Below are 19,250 nucleotides of genomic sequence, written 5' to 3'. Positions count from 1 at the left end.
CGCTGGATCCCTCTCCCACGGCGATGAGGGCTGAGCGTCTCTCCCCAAGGAGGTGGCCCACTTGAGAGGCTGGCTTGTGAGCCCCGAACAGCCATGGGGACGGGGGGCTGAGACAGATGGCAGAGGAGGAGTGAGCTCAGGAGAAGGGCGGTGGGACTTCTGTCCCTGCTGTCCAGTGGGGGGGTGAGGGCAGGCTGACAGGCTCCCTCCTGCAGATGACCGGGGGGGACTGTAGGGGTGGATGGAGGGGAGAGCGGCAGCCTCCCCATCCAGAGAAGGGAGTGCCTGGGGCGCTGGAAGCTGGCCGTGAGTGTTTCTTGGGCTGACCCTGGAGAACGTGGCGCCGTTGCCGGGGTCGGGGGGCCGCACACGGGGCCGAGGCAGCACGGCGCCCCATCGTGCTCTCCTGGAAGGCTGTGACGGTCTGCGTGTCCGTCCTTGTCACACACGAGAAGCACGGCCAAGCCCCGCAGCAGCGCGGTCACACACGCAGCTGCACAACTTGGGGGGTTTTCGGAATCAGCTCTCGGGCCTGCTCCTTTTCCGTCCTTCAGCGTGAGTACACCTGAGCTCCAAAGACCTTGTGTCCCCGCACTCGTGCATCTGTCCAGAATATGCTAGCCCCTTCTCAGTAGAGCCCCCCCTTAGTCCTGATCGCCTGCGCTTGTGACCCATCCCACCTGAACGCTGAAGGAGCGCAGCCGGATATCCAAGCTGTGCCTGCCTCAGTGGTTCTCTCGGCGCTCCGCCGAGCTGCCCCGGCGGCCCTAGTGGGTGCTTGTGGGGTTCCAGTGCGTGTGTCTGCGGGGGCTGAGGGCCGAGGGGACAGGATGGCCCAGGGCTTGTCTGGGGGAGCGCCTGGGTCTGTGACCGGCGCGTGGCACTGGAGACGGAGGTCCTGCGCTGTGCTCCCAGCGCGCACCCCGCCCGCGCTCCCCTGCTCCCCAGCGCCTCAGTGCGTGTGCTCGCGCGGCCCCCTGCTCCAGCCTTGCGTGCGCGTTCCGTCTCTCCACCTGTCTCAGCCAGCCCCTGCCTCTGCCTCACCTTCCCTCGAGAACTCGGTCTGCCCCTCTGTGCAGAATCCTCTCCTCCTGCTTGGGCCCCGTGCTGCGCCGCCCTGCGCGTTGGACCCCATGCCCCTTCCGCGCTTCCGGTGTGCGCACACCCTGCGCTGGGCTGTGAACCCGCCGGCAGTCAGTGCATGACGCCCCGACGCGGGTGGGCCAGCCAGGGCCTGGCCGCCTGCTGCTTTTTGTAAATAAAGTTTTATTGGAACACGGCCCCTTGTTTTCATATTGTCTATGGCAGCTTCCATCTACAAAGGCAGCAGGAAGTAGATACGGCAGACACCACACGGCCCGTGAGCCGAATGTATTTACTACCCGACTAAGAAGAGTTAGCTCCCTGCAACTCCTTGTCTTGGTGTCTGCAGGCCTGTCATGCCCCTGCCCCTGAGACAGCCACACACTCCCCAGGGGCACTGTCTTTGCCATCCTTCACTTCCTATTATTTCTCTGTTGTCATTCTGCTTTTAGGGCTAATTCTTTTTCATCACTCATGTATTTTAGTTTGCATATTTGTAATTTCAGAGGGCTCCATTTAACGATTGCTCCTTACAATGCACATTTTATGGACGTTTTCAAGCACACAACTCGACGACAGTATCATAATCTGCCTCCCAATCCCTTGAATGCCCGCGGGACTTGACGGTGAGTGTTCCTGGCTGGTCCTCCTCATCCGCAGCACCCTGGGAGCCCCCTCTGAGAACTGCACCGAGGCAGTCCCTTCTGCTGCTCGGGGACCTGCAAGCGTTTGCTCTCCAGGGGGGATGACCCACCGTGGCAGAAGTGCTCCTGTTACCTAGGAAGGTTCTCACTGACTGTCTCCATGATCGGACAGATTGACCACATACAGAAGTTAAGCATGGTCCTTATTGGAAAGGGCTGGGTCCCATGCACATTCCCCCTGCCGGGGTGGCACACACAGTCCCCCCTGCAATGACACGCCCACCAGCCGCTAGAGAACCCCCCTGGGCTGACAGCCACCAGCTCACTCCCTTTACCCCACGGCCTGCAGGCACAGTGATGAGGGGCAGCTAGAGGGTGCCAGGCTGCAATCCCCCTTCAGTGGAAGCCACCCCCGATTGCCCTGCCTGCCTTCTTCCTATATTTCAAATGCTGTGCACCTGAAAGGAATGTGTGCATTTCAGCCGTTGAGGGAAACTGAATACATACGCACACATATTTACTGTTTCTGTAGGTTTTGCTTACATAGTACCTAGAAAATCAATCTGTTCGGTCACATCCATGTTTTTATTTAGTTTATAATCTCCATCACACACGAAGTTAATACTGCGGAAAATAAATACATTTGGAAATTGATCTGAAAATCCAGAACCCATTCACTGGAACAGAAATATGAAAAGTCCCAAAGAGAATGACTGTGGCGATACTTTATGTTTGAAAGGCACTGCTCCCTTGTGTAATTAGTGTTCGTGTTCGCCAGCTGTTCCATGCTTTTCTGCTGCCTGCTGCGCCGTCCACGTAACAAGCAGGAAAGGTCCCAGCTGCGGCTCTGAGCACACGGGGATTCTCTAGAAACTTTGTTCTGTATCAGAGCCCACTGGAGCTGGACTCATCACAGGACAGATTCTCAGGAAGCCTTGACCATCCGTGATGGGATCCGAAAGAGCAAAAAACGGACGCAGTGTCTCCACAGCAGGAATTTCAGTGAAGGTGAAAATATGGGATCCATCGCTAATGTGATAAAAGGAAAGGGTGCCAAAATTCATGTACAGGAAAATCCCTAGTCGGTGTAACCGGGGGCTCCCCGAGAGAACAGTCACAGGCATGGTGCTGGCTTGGAAGAGCTCTCCTTTTCTCAAGCCCACCGTCCAGAAGCCAAGTTCTGCGGACAGTAGAATTGGCCCTTGTCGATCAGCAGAGTCTCTGCAAACACCCACATCCCATTCCTTGCTCGTCCCCACGTCCACCTCCCAGTAGTGGCGGCCAGAGGGGAACCGAGGGGAGCCCAGGACACACAGGGCATAGTTGAATCTCTCGGCTCGGGCTCTCTGGTTCTGTTTGGAATACCCACAGTGGACACTCCTCGGGTCCTCAGAAACGATGAGGTAGTGGTTGGCGGAGTCAACATCCAGGGTCACCTCCACTGTGGAGGGAAAACAAGCCAATCAGCAAACACACGTGCTCGATGCACTCTGCACGTCTGCTGCAAAGGCCCCAGTGTCTCGCCCGCCTTCACGTCTTCACCCTGTGCTTCCTCCCTGATCAGAATTTCCCTGGCCCCTGATGTGGTCGAATGTAGAGAGAGAATGATTATAATCAGAACTAGTCCCTCTGACCCCTACTAGGTGTTTTCTTCACATTAAGTTCTCCATTTGATTTTTTTTTTTTTTTTTAAGATTTTATTTATTTGACAGACACAGCGAGAGAGGGAACACAAGCAGGGGGAGAGGGAGAGGGAGAAGCATAAGCCTGCTTCGTCTCCCTTGACCTGAGCCGAAGGCAGACGCTTAACGACTGAGCCACCCAGGCGCTCCTCTATTTGATTAAAGATGCTTCTTCCTTTGGCACAGATCATACATGAAGAGACCATGACTGTTGTTTGTTCTCAAAATTATTATGCAAACCACATATTCCATTGACGTACAGTCACGAAATGAATATGTGAATGATGGCAACTTAATCTTAGAACATTAAATATGGAAGTTTTTCACGTCTTCTTGCCAATTACCTTCTTCCTTTACTGCTGTTAACAGGCAAACGCATCCCAGACCTTTGATTCCTGGGGTTGCAAACACACAAAGAAGTAAGGCTGGGGGTCCTGAGAGGAGCTGGGTGACAGTCCAGGCAGAGGAAGGGGCTCCGTGGACAGGAGTGGGGATGTGCTGGGGTCTGGCAGCAACTTAGACGCAGGGCATGGCTCAGAGGGGTGGGGAGATTCCATCCCATGGGGACTGTGTGTGCTGCCTACATCTGCGGCCCCTGAGCAGGAGGCTTCCTAAGGGGACCATGCGGACGGAGCCAACACAGCCCGGAAACAAACCCTCTGGACCAAAGACCAGCTGTTTCACTTGGCGTCCTGACATACAGCTGTTTGGAAGATGCTCAGACTGTCTCACCATCACAGGGGACTTGACCAGACTTGTCATGTTTCTGGGACAGGGCTCGCCATCCCAAATTCGAGGTGCATGGAGCTACACTCAGAACACAAAGCCACCCCTGTCCTTCACAAAGACACTGGGGACCACAGTGCCCACCACAGCACACTGCTCACACCCCATTCACACCAAGGGCCACACCACTCCTCAGGACCCATCGTAGGAGAGCCAGGACAGAGCCAGAAGGAGCAAGGACTCGACCCCGCTCCAGGGAGCCTGGGAGGTCCCGCCTGGCATCCTGGCTTGAGCCGGTGAGAAGTGCTGGGGAACTGGGAGAACTCACCCTAACTCGGAGTTGTGAGAGAGTCAGGCATGATTCCTCTTAGGTGCAGGTCTGGGACGGAAGCTTATTTTCTTACAGATGGTTCTAATCTATACTAGGTAAGAACAGCTGTGGCTTGCAAAGATAAACATTTCAGCTCATGCCCTTGTGTGTGGAGAGTTGTAGGCAAGTTGCGTTTTCCAGGGCTCTTTAGGGGTCGGGGGCAGGCCCTATCTTGGAACTTGCGCATCTTCGGGTTCATCTGCAGAACGGCTGTCAGCTGGGGCTCCAACTCCTTGATCCTCGAAACCAGCCTCCCAAGATGGGTACCGGGCCTGAGGTCCTTCTTCTGAGACCACGGAGCAGGAGGGGCACAAGAGACCCTCCCCTCGGGGCTCCTTCCGCAGGAATCGGTGCAGCGGAGGCAGCCGACGAAGCCACGCTGCAGGTAAGGGGCATCTCCAGGTGAGTCAGGCACACCGGACATCTGCTTCTTTCTTTAAAGTGTCCGGCCGTGGCCACTGTGTGGGGAAGATGCGCAGAGGGGACTTCGCGAGAGCCGGACGGGGATCAGGCCTCGGGCCGCTTTCACCCGGGCGCGGGGTCACGAAGGCAGGGCGTGCAGACAGGACTCGCGGCTCCTGATACTCAGAATGCTGGTTGGCACAAGGACCCCACCCATCCGCCCGACTGTGTTCCCCGGGCTGTGCCTTTCCTCCCTGGGACTCCCTCCGTCACTGCAGGCCCGCACCTCCCGCCCCCTGCACCCTTTTTGCCCATCCCCCACCCCCCCTCTGGCAACCACCCGTTTGTTCTCCGTATTTGCAGGTGTCTGTAGACGTTTGAGAAATACAAAGGACACCTGTGAGGTTGGACTCACCTCAGCCCTGCTCTGGCCCCAGGTCTTCCCCAGCAGTTCTGAGCGAGATCCCCCAGGAGGGCATTTTATTAGGCATGCTTCCCCGCTCACAGCCTCCCTAATCCCGCAGCCTCCCTAATCCAGTCAGAATCGGATTTCATGCTGCCCGTCAGTGGGACTTTTCTCGCAGGTTAGGGAAGTACTTGTATCTCGAAGGTGTTATTTTTCACTATGTTGCCATAAAATCATTCTAGATTAGATGTGGAATATTCCCTCTGCTGGTGATAAGAATTGGAAGCAGGGTTACAATTTTTTAAAAAATGTGTCATCGTTGTTAATCTTTGTACACAAATGAGGCCAGTTTCAAATAGTTTTGATCATGTCAGTGAAACCCCCCATTTTGAGCCAGAAAATTGGTTAAGCCTACTGAGAAGTCTCTCCTAAAATCCCACTTACTAGACCACAGTCTCTTCTTCAAAAGTGTTTCTCCGCAAACGTGAGGACCCTTGCTTACAAGTTCGGAAAGCAAAGCCCAAAACTGATCCCTGATGACAAGTCAGCCACTGGAGGTCCCGTTTTATGTTAGTTACAGAAGTTTAAAGATGTTTCACAGTATTAGTGTTTTCCTTCCATCACAACATAGATGAGAGGAGATAAGACACGAGGAGACATTTCTTTTCAAACATGGGCAAAACCTGTTCCTTGTGGCATCAGAGGACTCATTGGGGATCTCGGATTAAGGGGCAGGATGAAAAATTGGGGATGGTGGGGTGTGGCAGGGCTTTAGACGGTGCCTAAGTGATTATGTTCAATATTGTTCATTTCATCATTTCCACGGCAATCCCTTGTTGGCACTTGCTGGAGATCCTTACCCCATGTCATCCCAAGCAGAGGCATGGGGCCGGCCGACATTTCCCACCCGTGCTTTCCCACCTCCCCGAGTTCTAAACCCGAGCCTCGTCACCGTTGTCCCTCCTGGGCCCGAGCCTGAAGGGCGTCCCGTGTAGACAGGGGCAAGGCCTCTGTGTCTGCTCTTCATTTTCTCACAAGATACTTGACATAATGGTGTTTTTTTTCTTAGACTTGTAGGGAAAAAAGAAATCTCTGTAATTCTAGTTTGTGGTCGAGTGGTTGGTTTGGGAAATGGGGATTGGGCAGCACCAAAGGAACCCCAAAGTCCCAACAGTTCAAAAGTGATTCTGTCTCGTGTATCTGGTGTTGCTTCCTTCCTTTGTTCTAAAACATTTACTAAGTAGTTAACTATCGTGAAGCAGGGTCCGTGTTAACGTGAGCCATTAACTCAGTCCTAGTTCCAGAGTCGGGAAAGATTTCTGTGGGAAAGTTTTATCGAGTAGAGAAAGACATAGAATAAACCAGGTTAAGTGAAAAGGGGCCATGTGGGCCACGGGGTCTGCCCATTTGTGAAAGTACTTCTGTTCTCCCCACAGTGGATAGGAGCCTGCATGGGGCACAGACAACACTCCCCTCATCATTTTGGGTGACCCGAGGAGTGTGCCATGTGGGCGTATCAACCAGATGCCAAAAAAGCATGCCGAAGAGCTCAGTTTTGCACTCTGTACCCTGGGTTCACCTCAGGACGCCATTGGGAGGTGGACATGGGAACCAGCCACGAGTGGGATCGTGGCATTTGTAAAGAATTTATTTCCCCCATGGGGAAGTCAGAATGTCTTCAGGATTTGGATTCTGGGCTATGAATGGGAGTGTCCACCACAGGGGCCCCACACGGCACCTGGTGAGGCTTCTCCTTTAGAAATCATTCTCTTATTTCAACATTAGCAATGGCTCTCTTACCTTCCCCTTTACCAAAACTTCTGGTCCTGAGGTAATGCAGGTCCAAGCTGATTGAGGAATAATATATTTGCTAAGTAATCACGTTCTACTATGGTCCAAAGTAGGGTGAAATGGAATTCGGCTGTACATTATCCCCTTGTATGAGATCGAGTCCTCCCCCTGGTATTACAGCTAATGAATGACTAGAAAAAAAAATCCCTTATTGTCATCTGACTTTGTTGCACATTTAAAGTAAAAAATGTAAGTGTGTAAAAAATCATTTAAAATATTTTTGAGGGGCGCCTGGGTGGTTCAGTCAGTTAATCGTCTGCCTTCGGCTGAGGTCATGATCTCCAGGTACTGGGATCGAGCCCCACATCGGACTCCCTGCTCAGGGGGGAGCCTGCTTCTCCCTCTGTCCCTCCCCCCGCTTGTGCTCTCTGTCTCTCACAAATAAATAAAATCTTTAAAATATTTTTGAAATTCATGAAGATGAAAGAATCATAACGACAGCTCAGAAATATAAATATAAAATACATATATTTTCCCAGTGTAAGTTGAGGTTTGGTTTTTGTTAGATATTTTCCTACTTATTTTGTCCTTGATTCTCCATATATGAAAAGCCCGGGAAAGATTTGCTTTGTGAGTCACAGCTCTTGCACTTCTAACCACCTCTGATAAATGAAGTAATTATAAAACCTGATTCGGGTCAGCTCACACCCGTCCCCCAGGTGGCCCCCTTGTGCTTTCCTGTTCTGACGGAGGCTTCCCGCCTCCATCCTACTTTCTGAAACACACTCCAGAGGTCCAGGACTCATCTGATACCAAGACTGCTCCGTTTAGCAGACGTTTATGTCCCCTGGTGCCTCGGGACATCTTGACTATCCGCTCTTCACAAGACTATTTAAAATCACCACGGTTTAAATTCACAGGTACATAATGACCCACCCTTCCTTCTGCCTGGAAATATTTAAGCATGTTCGATCTGGCAAAACTCCAATGAAGGCACGGCCGCCTGATTGTTCCTTCCTCGCAGAACCTTTCCTCTGGTCCCATGACAGTCATTCCTCCACCTTGAGCTGCCTGCACAGTTGTGAACCTTCCTAGAATCGGGCTCTGCAGAGCTGTGTTGTTCTTCATGTTCCTTATTGAGACGGCCGCTCTGGAAAGCCAACACCCTCGCCTTTGTTGCTGACATTAAATCACAGAGTATCCGGCACATCACCGCAGTGGAATGAAGGACAACCTAAGAAGTTAATGGCTGGCACCGTGATCTAATCATATATACTTGATTTACTCACTTAATCTTTCAATGATTAAGTTTAAATTTTAAAGTCAATCTGGTCTCTTTTTCATGTTTCTTCCCCCCACCCCTGGATTTTTATCATCCAAACAAAAATCTCTCATCCCATGGAGGTCATCCAAAACAAAAATTACATCATAATGAACAGATATCTCTCCAAAGAAGACATACAAATGGCCAACAGACTCATGAAAAAGTGCTCAACATCACTGGGCATCAGGGAAATACAAATCAAACCCACAATGAGATACCACCTCACACCGGTCAGAATGGCTAAAATTAACAAGTCAGGAAACGACAGATGTTGCGAGGATGTGGAGAAAGGGGAACCCTCCTACACTGTTGGTGGGAATGCAAGCTGGTGCAGCCACTCTGGAAAACGGTATGGATGTTCCTCAAGACGTTAAAAATAGAGCTACCCTATGACCCAGCAATTGCACTCCTGGGTATTTACCCCAAAGACACAGATGTAGTGAAAAGAAGGGCCATATGCACCCCAAAGTTCATAGCAGCAATGTTCACAATAGCCAAACTGTGTAAGGAGCCAAGATGCCCTTCAACAGATGAATGGATAAAGATGTGGTTCATATATACAATGGAATATTATTCAGCCATCAAAAAACCCGAAATCTTGCCATTTGCAATGATGTGGATAGAACTAGAGAGTCTTATGCTGAAGAAAATAAGTCAATCAGAGAAAGATAATTATGATTTCACTCATATGTAGAATTTAAGAAACAAGACAGAGGATCATAGGGGAAGGGAGGGAAAAATAAAGCAAGATGAAATAAGAGAGGGAGACAAAACATAAGAGGTTTAATCATAGGAAACAAACAGGGTTGCTGGAGGGGCGGGGATGGGGGATGGGGTAACTGGGTGATGGGCATTAAGGAGGGCACGTGATGTGATGAGCACTGGGTGTTGTATGCAACTGATGAAATTCTACCTACTAAATTCTACCTCTGAAACTAATAATACACTACATGTTAATTAATTGAATTTAAATAAAAAACATTCTGGAAAAAAATTACATCATAATGGACTATAGAAAATGACTTTCTATTTCTTCCCAGCTTTATTGAGATATAAAGGACATGTAAGGTTGTGTAAGTGTAAAGTACCGCGTGTTGATTTAATACATTATATTTTGCAACATGACTACTGCGAGTGTTAGCTGATACCTCCCTCCCGTCACATAATTATCATTTCTTTTTGGTGTTGAGAACATAAGATTTCCTCTCTTCGCAACTTTCAAGTATATAATACAGTATTAAGAAAGATTGCTTTTTGAATCATACATAGAAGCATGGGAAATTCCTCTGAGTTTTGGTAAGGCATGGTGAAAAGGAAATATTAAGAGTACATGCAAATTGGGGCGCCTGGGTGGCTCAGTCGTTAAGCGTCTGCCTTTGGCTCAGGTCATGATCCCAGGGTCTTGGGATCGAGCCCCGCATCGGGCTCCCTGCTCGGCGGGAAGCCTGCTTCTCCCTCTCCCACTCCCCCTGCTTGTGATCCTGCTCTCACTATCTCTCTCTCTGTCAAATAGATAAATAAAAAAATCTTTTAAAAAAAAGAGTACATGCAAATTATTTGTGATACATGTCTCGGGTGTAGAGATTACATTTCACGTGAAGAAAAAGAAGGAGAGCTTTGAAAAATAGATTCAGGGTTGACACAAATGGAACATAGTATAGGGTCACTGGAGGATACAGGATAAAGCAACAGGTTCCTGAATGACAGGCTGAACCCCAGGAGAACCGAGACCCTATTATTTTACTCTGGGTTGAATCTCAGTGTTCGGTAAGGCGCTTATTGCCATTGAGCTTTATTCTTTATTTTAATGCCTCATTTTTCTTCTCATATAAATAATAATTGTTTCTTTGCAAAAGTTTCCAAACCCGAGATAAGCAAATAAAAGAAAATATGAAATGTATAAATAAAATATCAAACAGAAAAAAAATGGTCACAGTGGAATATCATTTCAGTCTATTACAAATACATGGGTTTTAGAATTTTGGAAAGTCAAAAATAGCATGAAAATATATGTGCTATGTTAGGATCCATAAACAACAACAAATTTTTTTTTTTAAAGATTTTATTTATTTATCTGAGAGAATGGGAGACAGACAGATGAGAGGGAGAGGATCAGAGGGAGAAGCAGACTCCCCGCTGAGCAGGGAGCCCGATGTGGGACTCCATCCCCGGACTCCAGGATCATGACCTGAGCCGAAGGCAGTTGCTTAACCAACTGAGCCACCCAGGCGCCCACAACAACAAATTTTTAAAAAATATTTATTTATTTGAGAGAGGGTGAGCATGAGTGAGAGAGAGAGCAGGAGTGGAGTGGCAGAGAGAGAAGCAGGCTACCCGTTGAGCAGGGAGCCAGACGTGGGGCTCGATCCCAGAACCCCAGGATCATGACCTAGGCTGAAGGCAGACACTTAACCAACTGAGCCACCCAGGTGCCCCGCAACAACAAATTTCTGTAATTAAGAGTAGTATATTTGATTTTCCTCTTTATTTTTATTTTTTTATTATGTTCATTTAGCCAGCATATAGTACATCATAAGTTTTTTTTTTTTAAAGATTTTATTTATTCGACAGATAGAGAGCACAAGTAGGCAGAGTGGCAGGCAGAGGGAGAGGGAGAAGCAGGCTCTTTGCTGAGCAGGGAGCCGGATGTGGGGCTTGATCCCAGGACCCCAGGATCATGACCTGAGCCGAAGGCAGATGCTTAACCAACTGAGCCACCCAGGCGCCACATCATAAGTTTTTGATGTAGCGTTCAATGATTCATTAGTTGCGTGTAATGCCAAGTGCTCATCCCAACACCCGGTCACCCCATCCCCCCACCCGCCTCCCTTCTGTAACCCTTAGTTTGTTTCCCAGAGTCCAGAGTCTCTCATGGTTTGTCTCCCTCTCTGATTTCTTCCCATTCAGTTTTCCCTCCCTTCTCCTGTGGTCCTCTGTGCTATTCCTTATGTTCCACATATGAGTGAAACCATATGATAATTGTCTTTCTCTGCTTGACTTATTTCACTTAGCATAATCCCCTCCATCATCTTCATCATCACCATCATCACCATCTTTATCACCATCATCACCTTCATTACCTTCATCATCATCACCATCTCCATTTTTACGGGGGTGGGGGAAATACAGTGAAGTTAAGACACTTGCCCATGGCCACAAAGATAGCTTGGAATAGAGCCTAGGTGACTGAGTGTGGCGGGTCGAGCGCTTAACCACTTTTAACCTTCTATGTCAGATCCTGTGGCAGCTGCCAGGGAATGCCACACACAAAGAAAGAAAGAAGAAAGAAGAAAGAAAGAAAGAAGAGAAGAGAAGAGAAAGGAAAGGAAAGGAAATCAAGACAACTCAGTGCTCTAATGTGAGCTGTGGCCCAGCTAAGAATGGTTTAGAAAGTCAGCACGAGGTCAGAATTTTGGTGGAGAGTGTCTGGGTTAACCAGTAATCAATATCGTGGAGGCAAAAGATCCACTGAGTCTCTTAGCTCAGTGTCAGCCGACAAAACTAAGGTGTACCTGCACACTGATCCAAGACAGACCTCTTTAAGCCCCGCTGGGATCAATGCTGCCTGAGAGGCACCACAGTGGAAAGGTTGAAATTTCGGCTGACAAAGTAGGAATGGTTTCACCTCTAGCCTCCACCCTGATGTCCTCAGGTATCTTTGATAAGGGGAGTAATAACACTACTTATTTCAGGGGGCTGAAGAAAATCAGATGTTGCATTAAATGCCCTTAGCTATAGGGCCTTTACATTAATAGCGTCCAATTAACGTCAGAGACAGTGGGGACAATTATGACAGCTAATAGCACTGATGGTGATTAGAATAAAGATGAGGCAGGATTTGCACAAGATTTAGTGATGAGGATAAAGGGGCGTCAGTAGACACCTGTGCTGGAATATTAGCCTTAAAAAAGGCCATCCTGCCGCGTGCAACAATATGGCTGCATCTGGAGGACATTATGCATAACCCCGCCACAGAAGGAAAAATACTGCATGACTCCACTTGAATGGAGTATCTCAAAAAGTCAAGCTCGCAGAAGCAGAATAGAATGGTGGTGGCCAAGAGCTGGGGGCAGGGGGAAATATGGCGTGATCTTTCAACGGGTATAAACTTGGTTATGCAAGACGAATGAGTTCTAGAGATGTGCCATATACAATATTGTGTCTACAGTTAACAATACTGTACTGCACACTGAAGACTTTGTTAAGCCTACAGATGTGTTCTTATCACAATAAAAAAAAGACATTTGTAAAGGGGCACCTGGGTGGCTCAGTCGTTAAGCATCTGCCTTCGGCTCAGGTCATGATCCCAAGGTCCTGGGATCGAGCCCCACGTCGGGCTCCCTGCTCGGCGGGAAGCCTGCTTCTCCCTCTCCCACTCCCCCTGCTTGTGTTCCCTCTCTCACTGTGTCTCTCTCTGTCAAATAAATAAAATCTTAAAAAAAAAAAGACATTTGTAAAATCTAACTTCTGCCTTTTGCATCCAGAGCGAGTTATTTGAAAATACTCATCAATTTCCTCCTATATAAATGCTCCATTCTAGGTGCTCTATGGAAGTTTGAGAAATTGCCCAAGACAGCTTCCCTTGGGAAGTTTATGGTATCTTCGATGGCAGAAGTCAGATATCCAGATCATGAGCAGAGTGGTTCCTGTTACCAGTTTCCACATTATCCCTCATTGGTAGAGGGAGAAGACTGCCCACAGAAGCCCAAGTGGTTCTATCACATAGGAAGATGCAGCTGGTAGCATCATGGGAATACCCATTAGTTGGTAGCTCTCAGCAATCCCTGAAGGAAGATCATTCACACCTGAGGTGCAGAGAACATGCCTAAGTGGTTTCACATCACCTCCGGAGTTTAGTCAATCAAGAGTCATGCCAGCCAATGGGAAGGGAGAGATTCTATGGCCAATCAAAGGTCAAGCACAGCCTTTTAGTGTTAGTTTCCACAGCTGTTGTTTGATGGGGACCAGCCGGGAGGACCAGGGGCCAGATTGGGTGAGGAAGTCTTCTCACTGACTTTCTTTCTTCTTCATTTTTCTCCTTCAACACTTACTGTAGGTTTAGCATGCATAAAGAACAAGGTAGAGGGGTACCAGAAATGATCAAATCTTGCCCCTTTGATTCCACAAGGATGTACTAACATGAAAAGCATTTAAACTTGCAGATTGTGTATCCCAACTCTAAATTAGGTGAGAGAACAGAGTCTTCCTCCTGAAACAGGCTCCCTGTTTTCCTCAAATGTAATCGGAGACATGGAGAATTAGAGGACCTCACGTATCAGAGAATAAAGGAGAAAGGGTGAACACATCAGAAGCCCAAGAGCTGTTTCTCAGACTCGGTTGGTCTATCGGTTCTGATTGTGAGATGCACGTAACCAGGGGAGACAAATGAAAAACAGAATTTTGGCAATGGGGAAATTATGAAAGAGGAAAGGCAAGCAGCAGGCAAATCGGAGACTTAAGTCTGAGACCTGTTGCTATGGTAATTCGGTTGATTGGCTTTGAACTAATCTTTCACTACCCAGAAGTTCTAGGATGCCCTGACCTTACGTTCAATGACATGTAAGTAACTTTGTTGGTGACATTTGCTTTGTATGGACATCATATCAGAGTGGGAGTGAGCTAGGTGGTGTAATTTGTGAGGAACATGGCAGGTTGTGCCAGGGACTGTGGTGGCCACAACAACCAAAGATAATGGGTGGTGGAGCCTAAGTCTGCCTGACTAGGTCTGCGAGGTGTTAGGGAGTGTCTGTGAGGATGTCCTGGGGCTGACTAAGCAGCCAGTATCTGAAAGGGCTTCAGGGAACACTGTATCTTCAAGGGGAAGGTTTCACCTAGAAAAGGGAGAAAGGAATGTTTAGAGAAAAGATTTAGGACACATGAGGGTTTCCTTTTAAAATTGTGGTAAAATATCCACAAAACAAAATTGACTATTTTAACCATTTTTTAAGGGCACAGTTTCACGGTATTAAGTTCATTCACATTGCTGTGCAACCATCACCACCATCCATCTCCAGAACTTTCTCATCCCTGCAACTGAGACCACACCCACTTAGTTTATATGCCCCCACCCCAGGACTCTCTATTCCACCTACTGTCCCTATGAATTTGAGACTCTAGGGGTCTAACGTAAGTTGAACCACAAGATATTTGTCCTTTTGTGTCTGTCTCATTTCACTGAGCATGATGTTTCCAAAGCTCATCCATGCTCTAGCATGTGTCAAAATTCCTTTTTATGGCTGAATAATATTCCATGGCATGTATATAGCACATTTTGTTTATCCATTTATTTGTTATAGAACATTTGGGTTTTTTTCATGGATGAAAATATGGGTTGTTTCCACCTCTGGGCTGTTGAGAATAATACTGCTCTAGCCATTGACGTACGACTTAAAATTAAAAATTTTTAATATACAAATAAAACATCTTATTTGTCCTTTGTACTACAGTAAGAAAGCATACCCCTCCAAATAAGAGGAAAGCCCAAATATGCTTTAATGTTCTCTCCCCACTCTTTACTTTCATCTTCTAGAATAAGATCATCTGTGAGTTTAATATCCGTTCATTTTTTTCCATTATTGAAATTGGATTAGACTCTACTAAGTATGGGCAGGATTGTGCAGCAAAGAAACTCTCATAGGATGCTAGTGGTAATGTAAATTATTATATTTACAAAGGGAAATTTTTGGGCATTATGTTGTAAACATGATGGTCCGTATATGCTGTGACCCAAAATTACAAACCGAGAGAAATGTGTGCTTATTTGCACCAAGGTGCACGTGAAAGTTTGTTTGTAGAAGCATCATTTATGTTACTAAAAAACCCCAGAAAAACATATAAATGCCAGCCAACTGCAGCATTAATAAACAGTGGAATACTGACGGGGGACTACTATACAAACAATCCAAATGAACCACTTACGTCTACATGGGTGAATCTCACAAATATAATGGCAAGCAAAGGAGACCAGATAGAAAAGAATTTATTGTTCCATTCACCAAAAATAATCATATGACACCAAGCTACCTTGTTTGGAATACATATTTGTTTTAAAATTATAAAACACAACTCCTAAAAATAAATATGAAAATAGTGGTGATCTCTTGGAAGAGGTTATAAAGCAAGGGCCACATAAGACGTGATTTCTTTTTTTTTTTTTTAAAGATTTTTATTATTTATTTATTTGACAGAGAGAGACACAGCAAGAGAGGGAACACAAGCAGGGGGAGTGGGAGAGGGAGAAGCAGGCTTCCCGCGGAGCAGGGAGCCCGATGCGGGGCTCGATCCCAGGACCCTGGGATCATGACCTGAGCCAAAGGCAGACGCTTAATGACTGAGCCACCCAGGCGCCCCAAGATGTGATTTCTTGATCTGGTTGTGGTTACACTGGATTTCCTGGAAGTTCAAAAACTAGGCGTGTGCTTTATGTGCTTTTTTATTTATGATGTTTTATGCCTACAAACTTAAACAGAAGTTACTCTTATCATTTTTGCTTTTTTGTTCTCCACTATTTGTATTCCATATGAACTTAAAAAAAAACCAACTTTTATTGTATGGGATTATAAGTCATAATTGGAAAATTCTTCCTATATCCAGGTTGCAAGAGAATTCACATTTTTTTTAATACTTGTAGGTTTTCACTTTTTACATTTAGATTACTGATCCATGTGTAGTTTATTCCTGAATAGGGGGTGAGGTTTGAAATTTCACGTTAGCTCTTTCTAGCTGGCTAACAAATTGTGTCTGAACTGTTTGTCAAAAAGTCCGCCTTTGCACTTGTGGTTTGAAATGCATGCTTTATCAGTTACTAAATGTCCACATGTGATTGGTTTATTTCTGTAGTTTATTCTTTATTCCACTGATCTGTTTGTCTCGTCATTTGTGAGTACCACTATGATTTAATTGCAGGTGCATTAAGAGTATGTTTTAATATCTACCCCCTGTTTTTTCTTTCAGTGGCGTCTTCATTATTTTGAGTGTTTTAAAATTTTCCTCATATGGATTTGTACATATCTTGTTAAACTTATTCCTAAGTATTTTATTTTCTCCGTTGTTACTATAAATGGGATTTTCTCTACCCTAAATTCTCTGACTGGGCATTGTCTATATGATAGCTAATAATTTCTGTGTGTCAATTGTACATCCTGATACTTAGTGAATTAAAATTTTCTTATTTGAGGCGCGCCTGGGTGGCTCAGTTGTTAAGCGTCTGCCTTCGGCTCAGGTCTTGATCTCAGCATCCTGGGATTGAGCCCCGCATTGGGCTCCCTGCTCCACGGGAAGCCTGCTTCTCCCTCTCCCACTCCTCCTGCTTGATTTCCTGCTCTCTCTCTCTCTCTGTCAAATAAATAAAATCTTAAAAAAAAAAAAAAAGAATTTATAAAATTTTCTTATTTGAGATGTAATTGATGTTTGACATTGTATTAGTTTTAGGTGTACAACATAACGACTTGATATATTTGTATCTATTTGTATATATTGTGAAATGATCACCACATTAAGTCTAGTTAGCACCCATCACCACACATAGTTATAACATTTTTTTTCTTGCCTTGAGAACTTTTTTTTCTTTCAAAGTAAGCTCTATACCCGATGTGAGAGGCTGGAACCCACGACCCTGAGATCAAGAGTCGCATGCTCTACCAACTGAGCCAGCTAGGCGCCCCACGATGAGATCTTTTAAAGATCTACTTTTTTAGCACTTTAGTGAATTTTTTTATAATATAAATTTTATCATTGAATCTCTGGGGTTTTCCAGGTCTACTCTTATGTCATCTGCAAAGAGAGATGATTTTATTTCTTTTCAAAACTTGGTGTTTCCAATCGGTGTCTCTTACCTATTTGCTTCTACAGACCAGTAGTACCCAGTGTCGAGGGGTAGTAGCCATGGCGGGCATCCTGGCCACCCTCACCTTTGTTCCTGGTCGTAGCAGAAGTGCCCCTGGTATCTTCCCAACTTCTTGATTAATGTTTTATTTTTATTTTTTATTTTTTTATATGTTCAATTAGTCAACGTATAGTACATCATTAGTTTTTGATGTAGTGTTCAACGATTCATCAGTTGCGTATAACACCCAGTGCTCATCACAACACGTGCCCTCCTTAATAATGTTTTATTTTGTTTGAGTATATCCTCTGCTTGTTCAGAGGAGAATTTTGGATGGTAAAACCACGAATTTCTTCATGCCCGAAATGGTTGACTTTTATGCTTGAAGGGAAGATGTCACTTGGTAGAGAAGGCTTGATCAATAACTGTCTAAATCCTTGGCAGAGTTCTTCTGTTTACTCTTTACTTATAGTCAGTGTTGTCATTAAAGGTCCTCACAAACTAATTCCTAACCTCGTGTAGACAAAAAATGATATTCAGAGCATTGTTTGGGAATGTGCGTGTCGTGGTTATTAAAAATTAAATTGTTAAATAATTTGAATACCTCCCCTTCTTGGTAAGAAATGACTTACATTTCTGGGAGTTTAGATCTGCATCATCTGGAATGATAGCTGATGACTAAACATCTAGAATGTGTCCCATAAGACTGAGGAACTGAACTTTTAATTTTAATTAATGCAAATTTTAACTTTAAAACTGATACTCTATTCAGTTTTCATTTTCTTTTTTTTCTTTTTTCCTTTTTCTTCCTTGTTCTTTTTCACTAGTCACATTGTTTTCATTTTCTAAACTTTTTAAAAGTTTGCTTGCTTGTTTGTTTGTTTGTTTGTTTATGTAATCTCTACACCCAATGTGGGGCTTGAACTCATGACCCCGAGATCAAAAGTTGCCTGGTCCTCCAACTAAGCCAGCCAGGCACACCCCCGCCATTCAGTTTCTAGAAAGCTTATGTGTGTATGAGACAGCTTGGGTAGGAAAATTTACCTTTCTTTTGCATATTTTATGAAATCTAGATAGAGATCAAGTATTTCCAATGGCAATTTAGATATTCAATGGATTTTAAAGACTTAGTATTAAAAAAACAGGTAAAATATTTCATTGATTTTTTTCTTATAATAAAATATTTTAATGAAGTATTTGAAACAATTTAAAGCATCTTTTCATTGATTTTTAAAAAAGATTTTATTTATTTGACACAGAGAGAGAGCACAAGCAGGGGGAGCAGCAGAGGGAAAGGTAGAAGAAGCAGGCTTCCTGCTGAGCAGGGAGCCCGATGTGGGGCTCAGTCCCAGGACCCTGGGATCATGACTTGAGCTGAAGGCAGATGCTTAACTGACTGAGCCACCCGGGCGCCCCTGATTTTTTTGAAATATTGTTTACAGGGGTGCATGGCTGGCTCAGTTGGAAGAGCATCCGACTTTGATCTTGGGGTTGTGAGTTCGAGCCCCACATTGGGGGTAGACATTGCTTAATAAATAAAACTTAAAAAATATTGTTTATACGTTGAATTGATATTTTAGATAGACTAGGTTAAATAGTATTAAAACGAATTATCCCTGTTTGTGGGAGAATTTTAATGAATCTACTCAAAAATTTAAAATTACAAGCAAGGTTCACATTATATTGCAATTGGGCAGTACTCATCTAGACTCTAGATTTTTCTTCTTTATCTTTGAAATTGAAGTTCATATGATGTAATATTTTATCTTCCCCTTAACACTTGGCAAAATCTTTTATCCTAAAGATGCAAATCTGTATTTCAGATAGATCTGCAGAGATTTCTTCCATGAATTCTTTCTTTCTTGCTGTTCCCTCTGTTCTTTTTGTTTTTGTTTCTTTTCTTTGGAACTTCAATAAGATGGATGTTGGGATTTCTGGAGTTATTAACAGTATCTAAACATTTCATCCTTTCTCTTTGTGCTGAGTGCTGTTTGAAAT

Source organism: Phoca vitulina, unplaced genomic scaffold (assembly GCF_004348235.1).
Source record: "Phoca vitulina isolate PV1807 unplaced genomic scaffold, GSC_HSeal_1.0 scaffold52, whole genome shotgun sequence".
Lineage (NCBI taxonomy): Eukaryota > Metazoa > Chordata > Mammalia > Carnivora > Phocidae > Phoca > Phoca vitulina.
Note: the sequence above shows the minus strand (reverse complement) of the source record.